The 19,273-nt window shown below is 37.9% G+C and overlaps 1 protein-coding gene across 1 annotated transcript in view; it reads right to left on the bottom strand.

Moving 5' to 3' along the window:
- The window catches only part of LOC123558563 (hephaestin-like protein), a 57,298-nt gene extending 49,489 nt beyond the window's left edge, over positions 1-7,809 (bottom strand). Inside the window, exon 1 of the mRNA XM_053544078.1 lies at positions 7,677-7,809. The gene's annotated coding sequence lies outside the window, so the exon portion shown is untranslated. The remainder of the gene's footprint in view (positions 1-7,676) is intronic.
- Positions 7,810-19,273: the final 11,464 nt, after the last annotated feature.

Here is a 19,273-nt window from a genome sequence, read left to right as displayed (position 1 = left end):
TTATTTGTATAAATTCAGTTTTACTCAAATACCGGATTTACTAAGATGTTCATCACTTTGAGTCATTTGCAATCACAAAATTAATGATAAACAGTTAATCATGGATTTCTCAAAAATACTCAAAATTGGACTGCATGCTGAACAATTAGTTTTTGTGAAGAGTTTGCATGTTGGCGAAACACGATGACAGATACGTTGATTCAAGAAGATAGCCAGGTTATTTTTTTATTTAGTTAGTTAGTTAGTTAGTTAGTTAGTTATATAGGATATAGTTAGTGCGTAGATGCTCGTAGGACTACGAATACCTTTTACTATATCGTGCCCTTCTTGTAAGAATGATGTAGTTGTTTTACTTTCTAACTCGGTCAAGTTGTTCGAAACTTTAACGGACTGTAATTCAGTTTAGTTTAGTTTATACTAATTTGTTTTGGCTCGATTGTGATGAAAGCTTTAACTGTTTAAGCTTATTGTAACCACTCTCGAGTCCGTTTCCTATGAAAACTAGTACTGGGGTCATATGAGAAGTCATGGTCGTGACCCCAATGATGCTCGAACCCACGACCACTGCATTAAGCTGTTAATCTAACCGCCTGTTAAATTTCTATTTATGATACTAGTCTTGGTGGGTGGGAAACACTTGTATGATGTTTTAATTTTTAACTGTAAAGATGGTTTAGTGTTTATAATCCTTAACAAGTACATTTGATATTCTAATGGCCAGTTTTTCAACTATTAAGCAATGACTTAAGCTATGACTTAAGCCGTGTCGGATATATTTACAACGATTTAGTCAGCACGTGAATAACGGGACTCGACAAAATTTAAACCCTCAATTGGATTTTTCTACTTTGAGCGGTGTCAGCAATGGCTTATATTTCTATTGTTATTTTAAACCTGGGGCATAGGTGGTTTAAGAAAAGATGCAGGCGGAATATTTAGACATGGAATTAAATTTCCAGTATGAAGTTAAAGCAGAAATGTTGAGGAGGGAGGGAATGATACGGGACTCAGCAAACCCTTTCGTTATGTACGACGATTTGGACTTTTGGATAGATTTTGTCTCAGTGAAGCTAATATTACAGATGTTTTACTTTATATAAAAAACTTAAACCAACGGCGACGCCGACGCCGACGCTGGGGCGAGTGTAAAAGCTCTATTTTTTATTCGAAAAGTCGAGCTAAAAATGTAACAGATTAAACTCTTCTATTTTAACTTTACTAAATTCGCTACGTTTGTACACGTTTCAAAATATACGTGCAAGCATAAATATATAAGTGCATGTAATTAATTATAAATACATGTAACGCACAAATATGTAGGTGAACATATATATATATGGATACGCGCGTCTGTGTATATACGTCTCCTTTCAATGACGTGTGGATTTTGAAATTCATGCATTTGCAAGTGCTATTTGAGAACCTATACTATTGATTTAAATTTACAAATGCATTCCTAATTACAAGTGCATATTACAAGTGTTTTGTACAAGAAAGGTGGAACATTTAGGAATAATGAAAACAATAAGACAATGAGCAAACAAAGGAGTGCTTGTAGTCTTGCCTTGAAATAAATTCACCTTTTTCCCAGCATTTTTTTCATTCATTAGACGGGCGCTAGTGCTTTTGTGTTTTAATGTGTATTTGTATTTTATGAGAAGTAGTAAATCACCAAAGTAACACGTTTTATCTATGAAAACATACAGCGAAACGGTCCGATGACTGAATCTACATCTTCATAGTGTGTGACCAAGGCTTAGCTAATACATCGCAAAAATACCCGCCGAGTATTAGTAAAAATCCGTTAGAAAACAAGGTTGAGCGATGGCTTAACTAATACTGGTTTGAGCCTTTCTTAGTGCTAGAGTTGAAAAACTGGCCATAAGTTTTCTAAACTGTCGAAATCTACTGATAAAGTTAATCGACCTTTAACCCACTCGCCTGTTAAAGTTTCGAACAACTGGATCCAGTTGATTGCAAATGTAAGGATCGTGCTGACATGTCTTTTTTATAACAAGTGAACATAAAAAGTTACAACTGTTTGAAACGTTTCAGTGAATGTTTAAATTACGTTTTTACCCAGTTGGTTCTACACTACAAATATGTAGTTTATTGTTATTCATTTTTATTGATACCTAATAACGTGGGGTCATTTTTACAATATTAATATTTAGACGTTGTCAACTGAATTTACCTCCAAGTCAGTCTTATTTTTTATCCCATTGATAACTGGTGAGAATATTGCAAGGTCATTTAACTCCGGCGTTAGCCTGTATTGTTAGATGGTAAATTGACACGAAATTCACGCGTTTTTTGCCCAAGTTTCCCCCGATTTTTAGACCACGATAATCCGTAAATAGCCAATCGCTAAGCAGGCTTGTACCCGTCTTTATTTCATATACAACAGTAGCGTTGTATATATATCGGGGGAAACTTGGGCAAAAACGCGTGAATTTCGTGTCAATTTACCATCTAACAATACAGGCTAACGCCGGAGTTTAATGACCTTGCAATGTTCTCACCAATTATCAATGGGATAAAAAATAAGATTGACTTTGAGGTAAATTCAGTTAAAAACGTTTAGATATTAATATCGTAAAAACGACCCCTTGTTATTGGATATCAGTAAAAGGGTTCACATGACTGAAATACAAGACTGGAATTACTATACATATAAAAATCAAATTGATTTACAAGAAACACCACATTTGTAATGTAGAACCGACTGGGTAAAGACGTAATTTACACATTCACTGAAACGTTTCCAACAGTTGTTACTTTTTATGTTCACTTATAATTATAAAACAGACATGTCAGCACGATCCTTACATTTGCAAACAACTGGATCCAGTTGTTCGAAACTTTAACAAGCGACTGAGCTAACATCGATTAACTTTTATTAGTATATTTCGACAGTTTCGAAAACTTAGAAAAAGCAAATGTACTTGTTAAGTATTGTAAACACTAATTGAGCCGTGCCATGAGAAAACCAACATAGTGGGTTTGCGACCAGCATGGATCCAGACCAGCCTGTGCATCCGCGCAGTCTGGTCAGGATGCATGGATCCAGACCAACCTGTGCATCCGCGCCGTCTGGTCAGGATCCATGCTGTTTGCTAACAGTTTCTCTAATTCCAATAGGCTTTGAAAGCGAACAGCATGAATCCTGACCAGACTGCGCGGATGTGCAGGCTGGTCTGGATCCATGTTGGTGTCAAACCCACTATGTTGGTTTTCTCATGGCACGGCTCAAATCATCTTTACAGTAAAATTAAAACATCATACTAGTGTTTCCCACCCACCAAGACTAGTATCTTGAATAGAAATTTAACAGGCGGTTAGTTTAACAGCTTACTGCAGGGGTCGTGGGTTCGAGCACCATTGGGGTCACGACCATGACTTCTCATATGACACCAGTACTGTTTTTCCCAGGTAACGGACTCGAGAGCGGTTACAATAAGCTTGTACCTTTCATCACAATCGAGCTAAAACAAATTTGTATAAACTACACTAAACTAAACCAAACTAACACCCCGTTAAAGTTTCGAACAGCTGAGCCCTGTTTCTAGAAAGTCGAACAAGAAATTCTTACAAGAAAGGCACGATATAGCTAAAAGTGTTCGTAGTCCTACGAGCATCTACGCACTAATTATATCCCGATAAACAAAACAAATAAATAAATAAACACTGACACTGGTTCCTGTTTGTATAAGAACAAAAATGAATATAACCATAGTTATTTTGTCACTTTATACCAATTGTTAAAAAGTGATTTCTAATAGAATCTGATAATTTGTATGTGATTATGTATATTACCAGTAAGCACTAGTCCATACTTAAAATACCAGATTACGTCAAAAGCAGTATTTTTTATCCAACATGTTTACCTCCGATTTGCTGTCAGCCTTTTTTTGTAGTTTCGGAACCTGGCTATCTTCTTGAATCAACGTATCTGTCATCGTATTTCGTCAACATGCAAACTCCTCACAAAAACTAATTGTTCAGTAGTTCAATTTCGAGTATTTTTGAGAAATCCATATTTAACTGTTTAGCAAATTTGCGAATGCAAATGACTCAAAGTCTTAGTGAACGTCAAATTTTAATAAATCCGGTATTTGAGTAAAACTGAATTTATAAAAAGTAACCTGTATTCTTTCACATGCCCTACTGACAAAAAATCGCTAACGGTACAAAGATGAAATCACTCTTATAAAAACACGTTAATCCTAATTTCTATAGAACGCATGGGACAGTTTTCAATATTTGCAGTTTTTATGTCACGTGGTCAAAGTCGGATAGACAACTCGTGCCGTTGCCTACGGGATATATACAACTCGCTTCGCTCGTTGTATATATCCCGTAGACAACGGCACTCGTTGTCTATCCTATACATATACAACGCAACTGTTGTATATGAAATATAGACGGGTACAAGTCTGCTTTGCGATTGGCTATTTACGGATTATCGTGGTCTAAAATACAGTTATTTTATGGCGCGTCTTTAAACGGATGTTCGTTAGGATAAAATGACCACCCATGTCAGTCTGAGAAAATACCAAAACATTCACTCGTTTCTCTGCACATGTTTTGGCTTGAGGGAAATATTGCACGGCTATCGTAATGTTTAGCAGTATATTTCAAAATGTGTTGTCTTTTTTTAAGATTTATGGATTTTTATTTGTCTTTATTTGGTACCTTTAAATAAACTAATAAACTAAAACTACATTCAAGTTCAAACAGTCAAAGTCAGGTACGTGACTTATGAACACCACTTAGAAGCCCCCTATTTATACTAAACATTGTTGTTACCATACAGAATTCAGTGTGTCATATGTATATTCATGGTCAGTTTCAGGTGGGCACTATGGTCCACTTGTATTTATTATATTGTGTTCGGGATTAGATACAACTTGTATTTTATAAGAACTTTACTCTTAGCTATCTAAATTTATAAAACGGATTGGTCCATCATTCAATTTGGGCAATACCATTTATTATTCGAAGGGGTGTTCACTGAAAATTTACTGACTGAATAGCGAACACGGATGTGCAGGCTGATCTTGGTCTGCACTGGTCGCAAAGGCAGAATCACTTGCCGCCAGCATGCTAAAGGTTAAGAGTTTATTATTATATTTCATTCCATTAGGCTAAGAAACACATGAGGAAAAGCATTGCATGATAATAAATAAAACGAAACTGAAGTAAACGATATTAACTTTGTATAATTTTTAGAAAACGTGGTTCCGTTCGATGATTAATCGTTTTGATTGCACGGCACGGGGGTGCTAATTACCAGTAATAATTATGATGTAGTCATAATCATGTAGTCATAATCACCGATTAGTTTAAATCACTAGGGGTAATGATATTGATAACCTATAAATTTTCGAGTACGTTACTCATGATATTGATAAAAATGCTAGCAAAATTGATCTTAAAAAATCATGTCTTTAAATTAAGTTCTTTTACTACATTTTTTTTTATTTCACACCTTAGGTCGGAGACTATATTTTTTCAAAGAATAATATGGAACACGTCTTAACAACATTATTTAATAAATTACAACAAGGAAGGTACCCTTTAATGTCTTAATCATATAAAGTGGAGAAAAAATTAATAGTAGTTTTCAGATATTATAATACGTATTTCACTTTTAGCATGAAATGGTACTAATTTCACTTGGGGTATCATAACATTTTACTTACATGTACACTCTGATTAAAATCTTAGACTTTAAAGTAAGTCCTGAATGAGCCACGCAATGAGAAAACCAACACAGTGGGTTTGCGACCAGCATCGATCCAGACCAGCCTGTGCATCCGCGCAGTCTGGTCAGGATCCATGCTGTTCGCTTTCAGTCTATTGCAATTAGAGAAACCGTTAGCGAACACCATGGATCCTGACCAGACTGCGCGGATGCGCAGGCTGGTCTGAATCCATGCTGGTCGCAAAGCCACTATGTTGGTTTTCCCATGGCACGGCTCAAATCAATTCAATATTTAAATGAAACTGTAAAGTTTCGTATTTTGTAGCACATGTTAAAAACAACTGATATTTATTTCTGATTGAATGTGAAACTTGCTTTTAAAGTCAGTTTGTTCAAATATGCTGGTACATGAAAATGCAGCAGTCTTTGTGGTCAATTAGAATTGCTAATGTCATGTATAAATTATGAATTCTTCAAAAAATATCATACTAAACTTTTTGCATTTAATACGAACAGAACAGCATATACGTTCGTATATTTTTTATAGAAGGCAGATCAATAGCGATATTATTCAGGGCCAATAACCTCAAAGTAATTAAGTAATTAATTGGTAGAAATACCAGCATGTTTATCTACAGACAACAGGGTCTAATCAGTTGAGCAATCTCGAGATTGCGTACGCTAACTGAGGATCCCTAAATTGTACCTGCCCAATCATGAGATTGTGCATATTCCGAGATTGGGTACAACTAAAACACTATCTCTCTGAGTGGGAGCTCAGTTCTGTGGAAATTGCCACGACAAAAACGAAATCGATATCAGAACGTAAGCAAAGCCCAAAGTTCGTCTACCAAAATAGTCTTTGATTTTTCCCTTGTTTGACTGACACTTAATTTTAATGTTATTCAGTTTCTTATATTTGCTTCAAACTGTTGAAAAAGTAAAATAAAACCGCTTGTATATATATCATGATATGTATTTTTTTCTGACGGATTTGACACCGCAGCAGTATATTAGTTGTTATGTAAAGTTCGCTATAACTGATTAATTCTTCACCAAAACTGACTTGTTATGTTTAAAGAACAGAAGCCGTTGACAAACGTGCCAGTTTTAAATAAAAGTGAACTGTATTTTGATATTTTTTATTTGAAATTTATGTGCGATAAGATCATCCCACTGATTAAAGAAGACAAAAGTGGCATGTATTAGCTATATGGAAAAAGAGCCCCAGCGCATAGATACGTCTAAAAGTTATTATTGTCTTACGGTTCAATCTTGATCAGTAAATGAGCCGCTCCATGAGAAAACCAACATAGTGCGTTTGCGACCACAGCGCAGTCTGATCAGGATCCATGCTGTCCGCTTTCAAAGCCTATTGCAATTAGAGGAACCATTAGCGAACAGCATGGATCCTGACCAGACTGCGGGGATGCGCAGGTTCGTCTGGATCCAAGCTGGTCGCAAACGCAATATGTTGGTTTTATCATGGCGCGGCTCAAATTATAAAACTTTGGAAACTTTGGTCATTTTAGTTTAAAAACAAAACATGTTAATGATATTTATATTATTAACATTATTTTAAAGGACTTCTTGATGATACGTAGGTGATAATTGAACTAGGAACATTTGTAAAATATCTTCAGATACAAAACTGCATTTTTAAGAGACGTTTCGATAAAAAGCACAAAAACTAGCTAGAGGTGTTTTTAAATTCTTTAAGTCCATGCAATCATTTTTTTTTTAGGCAATTTGGAAAATAATGCCAATCTTTTCCACGGAGTATGCGGAAAGCAAAAATGAATAATATTTACATGTACTTTTGTCAAGTATTAATAATACTTTCTAAAATCTTAAATATTTGAAAATTCAATCAGCAGAGTTTTTAAAACTGGATTATGAGAATTTAGAATTAAAAAGAAGAATATAATTTTTTTGTCGATTAAAAAAAGGAAAAAAGATAATTACTTACATTTTTTTATCACTCCGTGCGATTCCTGCCTTTTTACGGACACGTATTCTTAAAAAAAAACACACACACAAATTATCCGTTAGAAGACAAATTTAAAGCATTTCACTACTCAATATTTCTCTTGCAAAAAAAAAAATGATATATTTTAACTTATGGTGTTCTGATCTTAATCATTTACAAATTTACGAACTGTCAAGCACATCTGGTCAACATTCATATCGATAATATTTTCATCAATCGAAAAATTTAAACCGCGCCATGAGAAAACCAACATAGTGCGTTTGCGACCAGCTAGCCAGGAGAATGCAGAGCCTGAGTATAACCTGCAAAGTAGCACTTCAGTGGATTCCATCCAATTGTGGACTTGCAGGCAATGAAGAGGCAGACAAACCGGCTAAGCTAGGAGCTCAGTCAGAGCAACCAACAGAACCTGTGAGTTACAAGGAGAAAGTCACCATCATCAAGGCACTAACGATACCGAAAGGATGGAAGAAGATGCTTTTCATCTCCTTGATCGGTCTGAACAAGTGATGATGGTCAGGCTCCGCTCAGGGCACAACAAGCTCAATGCTCACATGTACAAGAAATACAGACTGGCATCATCGCCAACCTGTCCATGTTGTGAAGAAGATCAGACTGCGGAGCATATACTTCAGAGATGTAAAAGGCATGACCAGGGGCGAGCTGCGACTTGGCCGATAGATACCTCAATCCGCCAGAAACTGTATGGAGGCATTGAGGATCTGCGGCGAACCACAAGTTTCATCGAGGCTACTGGTCTGACAGTGTAGTCGCGAACGACAAGAAGAAGAAGAAGTTTGCGACCAGCATGGATCCAGACCAGCCTGCGCATCCACGCAGTCTTGATCCATGCTGGTCGCAAACCCACTATGTTGGTTTTCTCATGGCGCGGCTCAAATTTAATGTCGATTTATAATCAAGCAGACGTTTTCATATTTCCCTTCAGAAGATTTTCCTACTGAAACTTAATCTTAACTTTCTTTTCGATCTGTAAATTTTGGCAGAGCAAGGGTCTATTTCGCACATTACTTACGTTTGCATTTTGAAATATTTCAATTTGTATAATTTCTATTTCTTTCCTAGAGAGAGTTTTGTTTTCATTTTTGGCCAACCCCAACCAACCCACCTCACATCTCGACCCGGGCTCCTCCAAAACAAGATTCTTTTCCGGAAGGGCGGCCACCCGTGCCTGGTGGGGAACAACCCTTTCTACAACGGCCACCTGGTCCTATTCAAAACTCAAGGTCTGGGGCGGGGCTGGGGGCGCTCAAACTGAAAAATGTGAAAACATCCGAAAATAGCACGAAGCCAACTTTGATACCCGCTCAGGAGTAAACAATAGTTTTCCCGGAATAGCCACTATGCTGCCCCCATAGACCGTCATCCTCTACAACGGCCACCTGGTCTCAGCGCAAACTCAGTGTCCCGTAGGATCCTCCTATTAACAGCTTAACGATTTAAGGCCACCCCTGGCCCATCCCCGCCTCTTATCTCGACCCGGGTTCCTCCCAAACAAGTTTTCCCGGAATGGCGGCCACCCGTGCCTGGGTGGGAACAATCCTCTCTACAACGCCCACACTCAAGGTCTGGGGCGGATCTGGGGGCGCCCCAAAAGAAAAAAGTGAAAAATACCAAAAATTGCCTTAAACTTTTGAGACCAGCTCACGAGTAAACAAGAGTTTTTTTGGGTTTTTTTCGGAATAGCCACTATCCTGCTCCCATTGACTGCCATACTCCCTCTACAACGGCCTTCCGGTCTTCATCCAAACTCAGGGTCCCATAGGGCACTCCTTTTAACTGCTGGAACGATTTTAGGTCACCCCCGAGCCACCCCGCCTCTCACCTCGACCCTTGTTCCTCCTAAACAAGAGTTTTCCTGGAATGGCGGCCATCCTTGCCTGGTGGGGGAACAACCCTCTATACAAAGACCACTCGGTCCAAGCCAAAACTCAAGGTCGTGGGTGGAGCTGGGGGCACCCAAACTGAAAAAAAAAGTGAAAAATTCCGAATATGACCTAAAACCAGCATTGAGACCCGCTCACGAGTAAACAAGAGTTTTCCCGGAATAGCAACTATGCTGCCCCATACAGACTGTCATCCTCTATTACGGCCACCCGATCTCAACTCTCAACTGGTCCGACAGGGCCCTCCTATTAACTGTTGTAACGATTTTGGCCACCCCTGTGCCTTCCCCCGCCTCACATCTTGACCCGGATTCCTCCCAAACAAGGGTTTCCCCGAATGGCGGCCATCCGTGACTGGTGGGGAACAACTCTCTCTACAACGGCCACTCGGTCCGATCCAAAACTATAGGTCTGGGGCAGCGATGGTGACGCCAAAACTGAAAAAGTGAAAAATTCCGAATATGGCCTATAACCAACTTTAAGACCTGCTCACGAGTAAACAAGAGTTTTTTCGAAGTAGCCACTATGCTGTCCCCGCTCCCGTAGACCGTCACTCTCTACAACGGCCACCCGGTCTCAACCAAAACTCAGGGTCCCATAGGGCCCTCCTATCAACTGCAGGAACGATTTTAGGCCAACCACGTCTCACATCTTGGTTCCTCCCAAACAAGAGTTTTCACGGAATGGCGGCCACCTGTGCCTGGTGGGGTAAAACCCTCTCTACAATGGCCACTCGGTCCGATCCAGAACTCAAAGGCTTGGGAGGAGCTGGGGTCCCAAACGTCTCGCTTATACCAAATCTACATTGAGCGATAGATGGAAGGATATGGATGAGCGTTCCTATTTTGTTTGGTTTTCCTCACCTTAATTTAGTTTAGTCCCATTCGTCTTTACGGAGGCAGGAATTCCGATCCCAGCGGTAAGCAACTTCTTGTCAATATTTATTGCTATCTTCACTTCAGTAATCATTAAAAATTAATCATTGAACAATATGTCTATAAAATGCATGTACTCATATTATTTCGAAAACGTGCCCGGATCACAATATGAAACCATATACATGAATACATGAATCATCCAGAAAATTGCGGGGTTTCCTAGTTTCATTTTCAGGAGAAATATTTGCATCATGATCATACTTGTTTAAACTTATTTGTATCATAGCTCGGTGTTTTTCGTAACAAATTTGGTGCAGGTAAATCGTATTCACTGAACGCAGGGTGAGGTAACTAAAAGTGTGCAGGTATTAAATACCCGCACGCTAGTTACCGCACTGTTGGATAGGAAAGTATACCAGCATGTATGGGCAGTAGAAGACAGCGAAGTGCATTTTATTGCTTTTCTGCGCTCACATTGGTTTATTTTACCTGAGCTTTACACATTTGTAAAGCAAGGATTTTAACTTTTTAAGTACTCATTGAACTGCTGTATATTGCAATGTGGAACGCCTACTGAACTATCATATATGATGGCTATGATACAAAACACGCCCCCACGTACAAATCGTTTAGCGTCGAGTTTCAATGCTCATTCTATTACTTAAAATTCACTACTTTACCATAGGCGTTAGGACAGGGGTGGGGTGGTTGTCAGGTGGCGCACCCCTCCCGCCCAAATTTTGAGAGTGAAATAACAGTAGATAAAATTAAAATGCCACTTTGAGACAGCAGTTGAAGACTTGCGACTTGAATCCGCAATAAAGACTGAAGAAATGGCTTTTTTTCGGTATTCATGCGAAATTAACGACAGAATAGGATGGACAAGTACATGAATCGAAAAAAAGTTTCATTCATTATATTTACATTATGTTTCCTTTCCATTTGTAAACAAGATTATAAATTGCAAACATTTTGTTGCATTTAACACTAAATCAGCTTCCCGGCCATTCTGTTAACCAGACGGAACAACTGCGACATCATCTAAGGAACGTTCTCCATGACTATACGCGGACGTCGTCAAAATAGCGGTCTGTTATCACTAAGCAGCGTTGACGTAACTTTCGCGCCTTCCCTTTTGCTGTTCATACGAAATGAACGTCTTAATTTTCAATGGAAAATAATAGGGCGAATGTAAATATTTATCTTTAAGGAACTTGGTAAGTTTTATTAATAGCGGATAAGCATGGGCACACTAATATTCACTGGTATTTCAGCGGGATTCACACGAGTCCTGTGCCCAGTTTGGTTATTCTGTGCGATTTCACTATTAACCCTTAGCCTGCTGGTGGCATGTGATTCTGCCTTTGCGACCAGTGCAGACCAAGATCAGCCTGCACATGGTCTGCACTGTTCGCCATTCAGTCAGTATCCTTTTGGTAAATACCCCTATTAACAGATAATGGTACTATCCAAATTGAAAGATGAACAAGTTCATTATAGAAATATAGCAGGATAAGGGTTTAAAAGCCAATGTTTTTAAAAATTCTTCAACATATGTAAAAGATTTCACAAGGTAAAATATGTTGAGACAGCTAACAATCTCTTCTACCTATACATTATAGTATAGGGGTCGGTTTGGCACCGCGACTGCGCATGCGTGAGAATGACGTCATGCGCAGCGGCCATTTTGAATTTTATGTTTAGAATGACATCATTTTTCTATCTAAAGAATGACTTAACAATGTTATAAAAAGAAATCTATTTTAAGACTGAAAGGTACTTTATGTTCTATGAATAGAAATTTCTCCCGGAAGTATACAGAGCTGACTTGTATACACACTTGAGGGCGTATTCGCGCACTTAGGGGTTAGGTGTTCATCCCTAGACGGGGAGATAACATGAAAACAAAAAACTATATATTAATTATGTTCAAATTATAATGAATATAGATTTATCTATAACGTAAATGAATAAATACATTGTATGGTAAACAAAGAACTTCTTAAAAATAATTTAAAGCAAAATATTTATTATATTTTTAATTAAAAATATTAAGCTTTATTTAAGATAGCTACGTTAAAAGTAACGTTAACTGAAAATAAAAGACTACTTTTTTGCTTACGATATTTCCTCCTTGGCGTCCACTGACAAAATGACTCCAATCATAAGTGTATTATTCCTAAATGCGCATGCTCGGACCTATTTTTCACAATGACTTCATAAGCTATATTTAAATAAAGTCATGAGTGCATCAAACGTGATCATGGTCAGAATGTCTAGCGTGTGTTGATTTAAGGCCGGATAGACGGACAATAAAAAGTAAACATGTCAAAGTCAATCCCTTTAAAGTCGCCACAAAGTCTGGCGTGTATTTATTTAAGAGCGGATGCGTTAACAATAGCCTATTCAACTGTCAAAGTAAATCCCTTTAAAGTCGCTACAAGGTCTAGCGTCTATTGACTTATAGACGGATGCATTAACAAAGGCCTATTGATCTGTCCGAGTTAATCCGTGTATTGAGTACGGGAAGGGAGGCGACATCAGGTCTGGGTCACATATAGACCGAAGTGCGTCTTTCATACCATCAATAATATGATGTTAAAGAACATTTTGATAGTTTTCTAAAATATTTGCCAACATTTTCAATGACCATCTAGAGTTTTAGACCCAGTAAGGTACTTTTTGAGAGGGTTGCTAAAAACCATCAAAAAAGACGTTTTAGGGTCCATTTTACATTTTGGGTATCTGACATTTTTGAAAAGCCTATAGGGTGCACTTTATTATAACCTAGGTGCAAACCGGAGATGAAGTCATTAAATTTCAAAGTCATCGTAAAGGCTCAGGACCTGTTCCGTTAGAAAGATCTTTTCAAGTAGGTTCCGAAAATATGTACTATTATGGGTCTGTCTCTATCCGTTTTCCAGATATTGAGGTTAAAACCGGAATCATTCATCCGGAAACACCCGGCTTCATGCCTTTATTATTAAAGATAACCTAGGCATGTTGGGTATCTAACTGAATGGCTGGACGAGTACTATAAGTTGGTACACTCAAACCGGAAGTGAATCAATCATGCGTAAAATTCACATTTTCTGCGTGTTCCTAGACTCGAACCTGGTCAAGTGAGGTATCGTAGGAAAAGTCTCGTCAAGAAGATTCCGAAAATGTACACTTTGATAGTCGTATTTCCAAAAGGGACCGAATAATGAGCCAAAACCACTGAAGCGTTAAAACCCGGCTAACTCCTTCATAATTGAACTAAAGCTAGGCGTGTAGGGTATCTGACCAAAGGCCTCGATATATACTATAAGGCAATAAACTTAAACCGGTAGTCAAATCACTCATGCGAGAAATATGCCAAAGTAAGCTTACCTGATCCTTACACTTTGATATCCAAAATGGCAGTGAATGAATTACAGGGAGAAATATTATAAATAGAGCCAAAGCAACGTTCTGATTAGTCAGTATAGCTTATAGCAATGCTCTGATTGGCTAGTGATATGACGCATTCTGATTGGTCACTCAGGAATCACTCGCACAAGTCATGTATAAGTCGTATAAGTCAAAAGTCAATTTAACTATGACTGAAGGTGTTACGAGCCACTGTATATACCAACAACACCTCCTCCTTCTACTCCCTTCTTTTCCTCCTCCAACTTCACCTCCTACTCCTCCACCTCCACCTTCTCCTCCTCCACTCCTCCTCCTCCACTACCTCCTCCTCCTCCACTCCTCCCCCTCCACTTCCTCCTCCTCCACTCCTCCTCCTCCACCTCCTCCTCAATCTCCTCCTCCTCCTCCACTCCTCCTCTTCCTCCTCCACTCCTCCTCCTCCTCCACTCCTCCTCCTCCTCCTCCACTCCTCCTCCTCTTCCTTCTCCTCTGCCCCAAGAAAGCGTAAGAATGGCTAACAGAACACAATAAAGTGTCTTTTTGATAAAAGATATATAACTTACATCGGTTTCACAAATGCATCAGTGTCCTGTTTGCCATCAGTCATTCTCTAGGATTGACAACATGCGGAGACATCAACGTTATGTCCACGGAAATGACGAAGCCGCTGGCAGTTTTTTCACCGCCATTACAAACATGGGACATCTCAAGAGAGACGACGTTTTAACATCCATTTTCTATGGTCGTTTAAGGACCAAGTGGTAGTGGAAAAACTGAATGGACAAGAAAACTGTTATCATAAAATCTTGTAAGACCTCAGCCTCAGCGTATCATATGGTGTTTTGGACAATGGTAACCATTGTATGATGAACTTCAGCGTGAAATGCCCGGGGTCGAATTTGTACACGGTATTCAAGACTACTTGAATGATTCCCAATATATAAATGTTAATCAAAGGAACCTGTTGGTCTTTGACGACCTGATGACCGAAGCTAAATGCGATCAAAGAATTGGTGATCTCTTTACCAAGGGCAGTCACCACAGGAACATATCTGTCGTATATCTCACCCAAAATTTGTTCCCTCAAGGTAAAGCTTGTAGGGATATCGCTTTGAATACGCAGTATCTGGTGCTATTTAATAATCCTATTGACAGACAACAAGTAGCTACATTGGCAAGAAGAATTTACCCTTCGTCTAGTAACATCTTTATGAAACTGTTTGAACGAGCGACATCAAGACCGCATGGTTATTTGGTAATAGACTTAGAATCGAGCACCCCAGAACAACACCGTTTACGTGATAACATTTTCGAGGCGAACAATCCAAAAAAGAGAAAACGAACAGATGATGAATATAAACCAGAAGACTATTTCAATGGAGAAGGATACTTATCTGACAAAAATGATGAAAAGGATGAAGATGAGGAGGAGGATTATGATGACCATTATGATGATGATGATAGTAATGATGAAACAGAAAATAGGAGTAATGACACAAGCTTTGTAAAGAAACGATCTTTGATCAAGGGACCTCCCGGTAAACGTAAAAAAGTTGAGATTATAGAAGAGCGATCACGTCGCGAGATTTGGGATAAGCGTTTTCAGGATCCTCTCAGACAATCTATTAAAGAACAATTTAGAGCTAAAGTTAACAACTATACAGAACAAGGGCTCACTTTTGAAGAAGCTTTCCGTCGCACTGCTAATGACGAATTGCCTCAATTAAGAAAGAGACTGAGACAAAATTATGCCCGATTTCTAATTGACTTTTATGACCTACAAAACCCTACTCAGCAGCAGATTCTACAGTCGGCTAAGAAACTAAGAAGTCAGCACGGCATGACTGTCAAAGAATCTATTCGACAAGCCATTGCACTTAGAAAAGACCTTTTTGTTGAGTTGTGACCCGATCATGAAAGCAAAGAAGAATATTCAGCGGATGATAATAAAGAAGCTGATGATCAAGAATCGGATGATGAAGAATGAACGTTGTAAGAAGGATTGACGTGCTTTAACTTTCACCACACCAAAATGGGTTTCATAGAGGTGTACGATTATAAACAAGAACAATGGGTACCGTATAAACCGGACCCAGAGAAATGGTATCAACACTTCAATGACTTGAGAGACGGGTACATACGCCCTGATCATAAGGGTCGTTACATAGTAGGTAGCGGTGTTCATCTTAGAAAAATGGCCGAATTAAAAGAGGAACAAGAAAAGGAAGCAATGAAACAAGAACAAAAAGGGGAAGATCTCCCAGTAGTAAAACTTGTGACACCCGTAGCCCAAGCGGTTGATATTGCTAGGTCGGAAATAAGACGGTCACGAAAGCATAGTGATCTGAAGGGAAAAATGGACACAACTATGAGTCATGATTTAGACAGCCCATGACGTAAGAAATATCGCGAAAGCATGACCAAAGATACTATGGATTGGAACACCTATACATTTTAAAATAAATAACTATGAACTCAAGAAAATGTTAAAAGAGTACCCTGTGACAATATGTGCTGCGGATCAACTTCAGATACGTAGGGGCCAATACGATACGAGCCAGGGATCGGGAAAACATTGGGTGGCCTTTTATTTTCCTTAGAGAGGACCCGACGAATTTTTCGATTCACTAGGTAATAGACTAGATCACTACAAAATTCATTTTGAGCAAGTGTTAAGGCCTATGCTATTTTGAAATTATGAATTAGGTGGGTGGGGTACATGATATTATTTCTGATTAATTTCGAAGTTACTGTAAAACAAACGTTATTCCAATGTGACAATACATCAAAACCATGAAGTGCTGAACTCTTACTTTAATTTAAAAAGTAAAGTGGGAAAAGTTATCAGTATGTTCGTGTCACAATTTTCGGGGTAAGTATTCTATGTCATCGTGCATAACTGCGAAAAACTATAACATACATAATAAAGCTAAACTATCCGTGTAAATGAGCTGAGAGCTATTTTTCTATTTCCGTTTATTACTTTTCTAAAAAACACATTACAATTTACCAGGTGTTGGCAAAATTTGTCATTTTTGTGCACATGCCTTTACACATTAAAGAAGTCCGAACTATAGGTATGGTGTGCGAGAGGGGCCTGAGCGCTTACGCAGTGCTCATTTACAGGAATTGTACTGCTCATATATATATGAATTTTATAGGTAGATAAAATTATTTATGTCATTGTTGTACATTTGGAGCAAATCGGTCCTATTCTGAAATATGTTAATTTATATACTAGGGTAAAAGCCAATCAATGAATTCCTTTTATACCGTTGAACCAATCGTGAAACGGCATCTTCCTTCTTCGTCAGCATTCAAGAGTGAATAGCACGCTTCTTTCTTTAATTTTATTTTGGCTAATTTCTGGGTTTATCTTACCACCACATGCCATTCCGCCTCCTCTTTCAAGTGACAAATTTCTAATTTTGAAAGATTTCTCTTAATATGCAAATTCATCTACATTTCTTGATATACTTTTGGCGGTTATATCCGCCCTAATATGTGAATATATATATTTGTTATGGTATTGGACTGTAACTCCATTCAGATATGAGAACATATCTATTGTTAAGCGGTATTTTTCGCCCAGATATGTGAAAATATATATTTGTTAAGGTATTATTCGGCAAAATAAATATTGCCCTTTTTCAGTCAACACTTAGTTCACTCTTATATTTTCCCATACATAGTCCTCAGGGTCAGTGCTTCGTTGTGAACAGATGCACATAAATAACTTTATCATAAGTCCGCAAAGTGCAACAAAAGAAATAGCAGTATTAATTTTGTAATAATATTATTTATTTACAAGTTATGTCTGACAAATGACATCGAGAATTCTAACTTTAGAAAGCTGCATTTTCAAGTACCTGAATTTTTCCACTTTGGTTAAAAAGATTTTTTTTTACAATAGATAATGACTGACTACAGAAGGTAATAAAAATACCATTGACCTAGAGAATGCTACAACCTACTAAACTTCAGAGTTTGTTTAAAATTATATTGAACACGTTTGCTTTAATTTAAGGTGAAAAATAAACTAGAACTCTATGATAAAAATCGAATAAATCATTTCGAACATGTTAGACAGTGAGAAAGCAAACATATCGTACGTATTATTTAGCATGGATGATTTGAACTGTGAATATATACTTTTTACAGAAGAGAACAGAACAGAACATATAGTTTATTAAGACTTAAGCCTAACAGCCCATCGTCATAAATAATACAATTTTACAAACATGCAAACACAAAGAAATATATACTTTTTATACTTAACATTTAATTCCACGAGTACACACACATATACATATATATTTACCTTTACCCTTTATACAATAGGAATATATTTGTTTTACCTGTAAGATTAAAGCATAACCCCTCGTGAACAAATAATGCATGTGGCGTTCACTGTTGATATATAATTGTAATATTATATTTTGACGTTACACTGAAACAAACAAACCCTTTTTGCATATTCATTTATATAAAACAAACAAACAAAAACGGGAACAATGTTTATTTTGTTTGATTGCGAGTAACACCGAAACGACACAATGAACTTTTCCCAGGTTTTGTTGGTGGTGAAAGGCTCCAGGGGTCCCTCCAGACATTTTTTTTAGGCTCAGACTAATACCTAGATCGAGACACTAACCTCAGTTGGATGGCTTCCTTACGTGAAAAGTTTCACACCTCAAGTGGGTTTTTGATCCCACGTCGGTGATGGGCGAGGAATTCGAAGCCAGCGGCCATGACCATCAAGTTTTTCTTTTGCAAGTATAAAACATAAATATTCAATTAAATTTCGTAAACATAACTGACAATGACATTTACCACGTCGGAAGTTACAAATGGTTTGCCGAATACACCATACTTTTAAATACAGAAGTTTACACACCATGTGGGTCGGAAAGCACGAAATTTACGTTCTTGAACGTATATGTGAATAGTTACTTTTGAAATGTAAACAAAGGCATAAAAGTAACTGTTTTCATGTTCGTGGTAAGGATCGACTTGTGATTGTCAATGTTCCCGATACGGAATATATATGAATGTATAAACACGAGCCGTTTCATCTTACAGGACTTACAAGAACATAGTAAGCGGTTGTTTATTTATTGTATTTATGTTCTAGTAACCTTTGACACTGATTTCGAGGATAGGCCGGGTTTGTGACATATACATGTCTGTTGTTGGGCTGGAAAAAGATAGACCCAAAATTTATACTAAAAGCTATATTGCATAAATGTTTCGTTATTTCTGTGCATACAATTCGGTTGTTTGAAGGTTAGAATATCAGAAAATTACAGGAAATAAAACATGTCTTTGAAAAAGTACCGATCTTTCATCCTTTGTTTGGTTGGCGCATGATTACAAATTTAATGTTAGTAGGCCGTGATGT

This window comes from Mercenaria mercenaria, chromosome 5 (assembly GCF_021730395.1).
Source record: "Mercenaria mercenaria strain notata chromosome 5, MADL_Memer_1, whole genome shotgun sequence".
NCBI lineage: Eukaryota > Metazoa > Mollusca > Bivalvia > Venerida > Veneridae > Mercenaria > Mercenaria mercenaria.
This window is presented reverse-complemented; position numbering and strand designations above follow the sequence as displayed.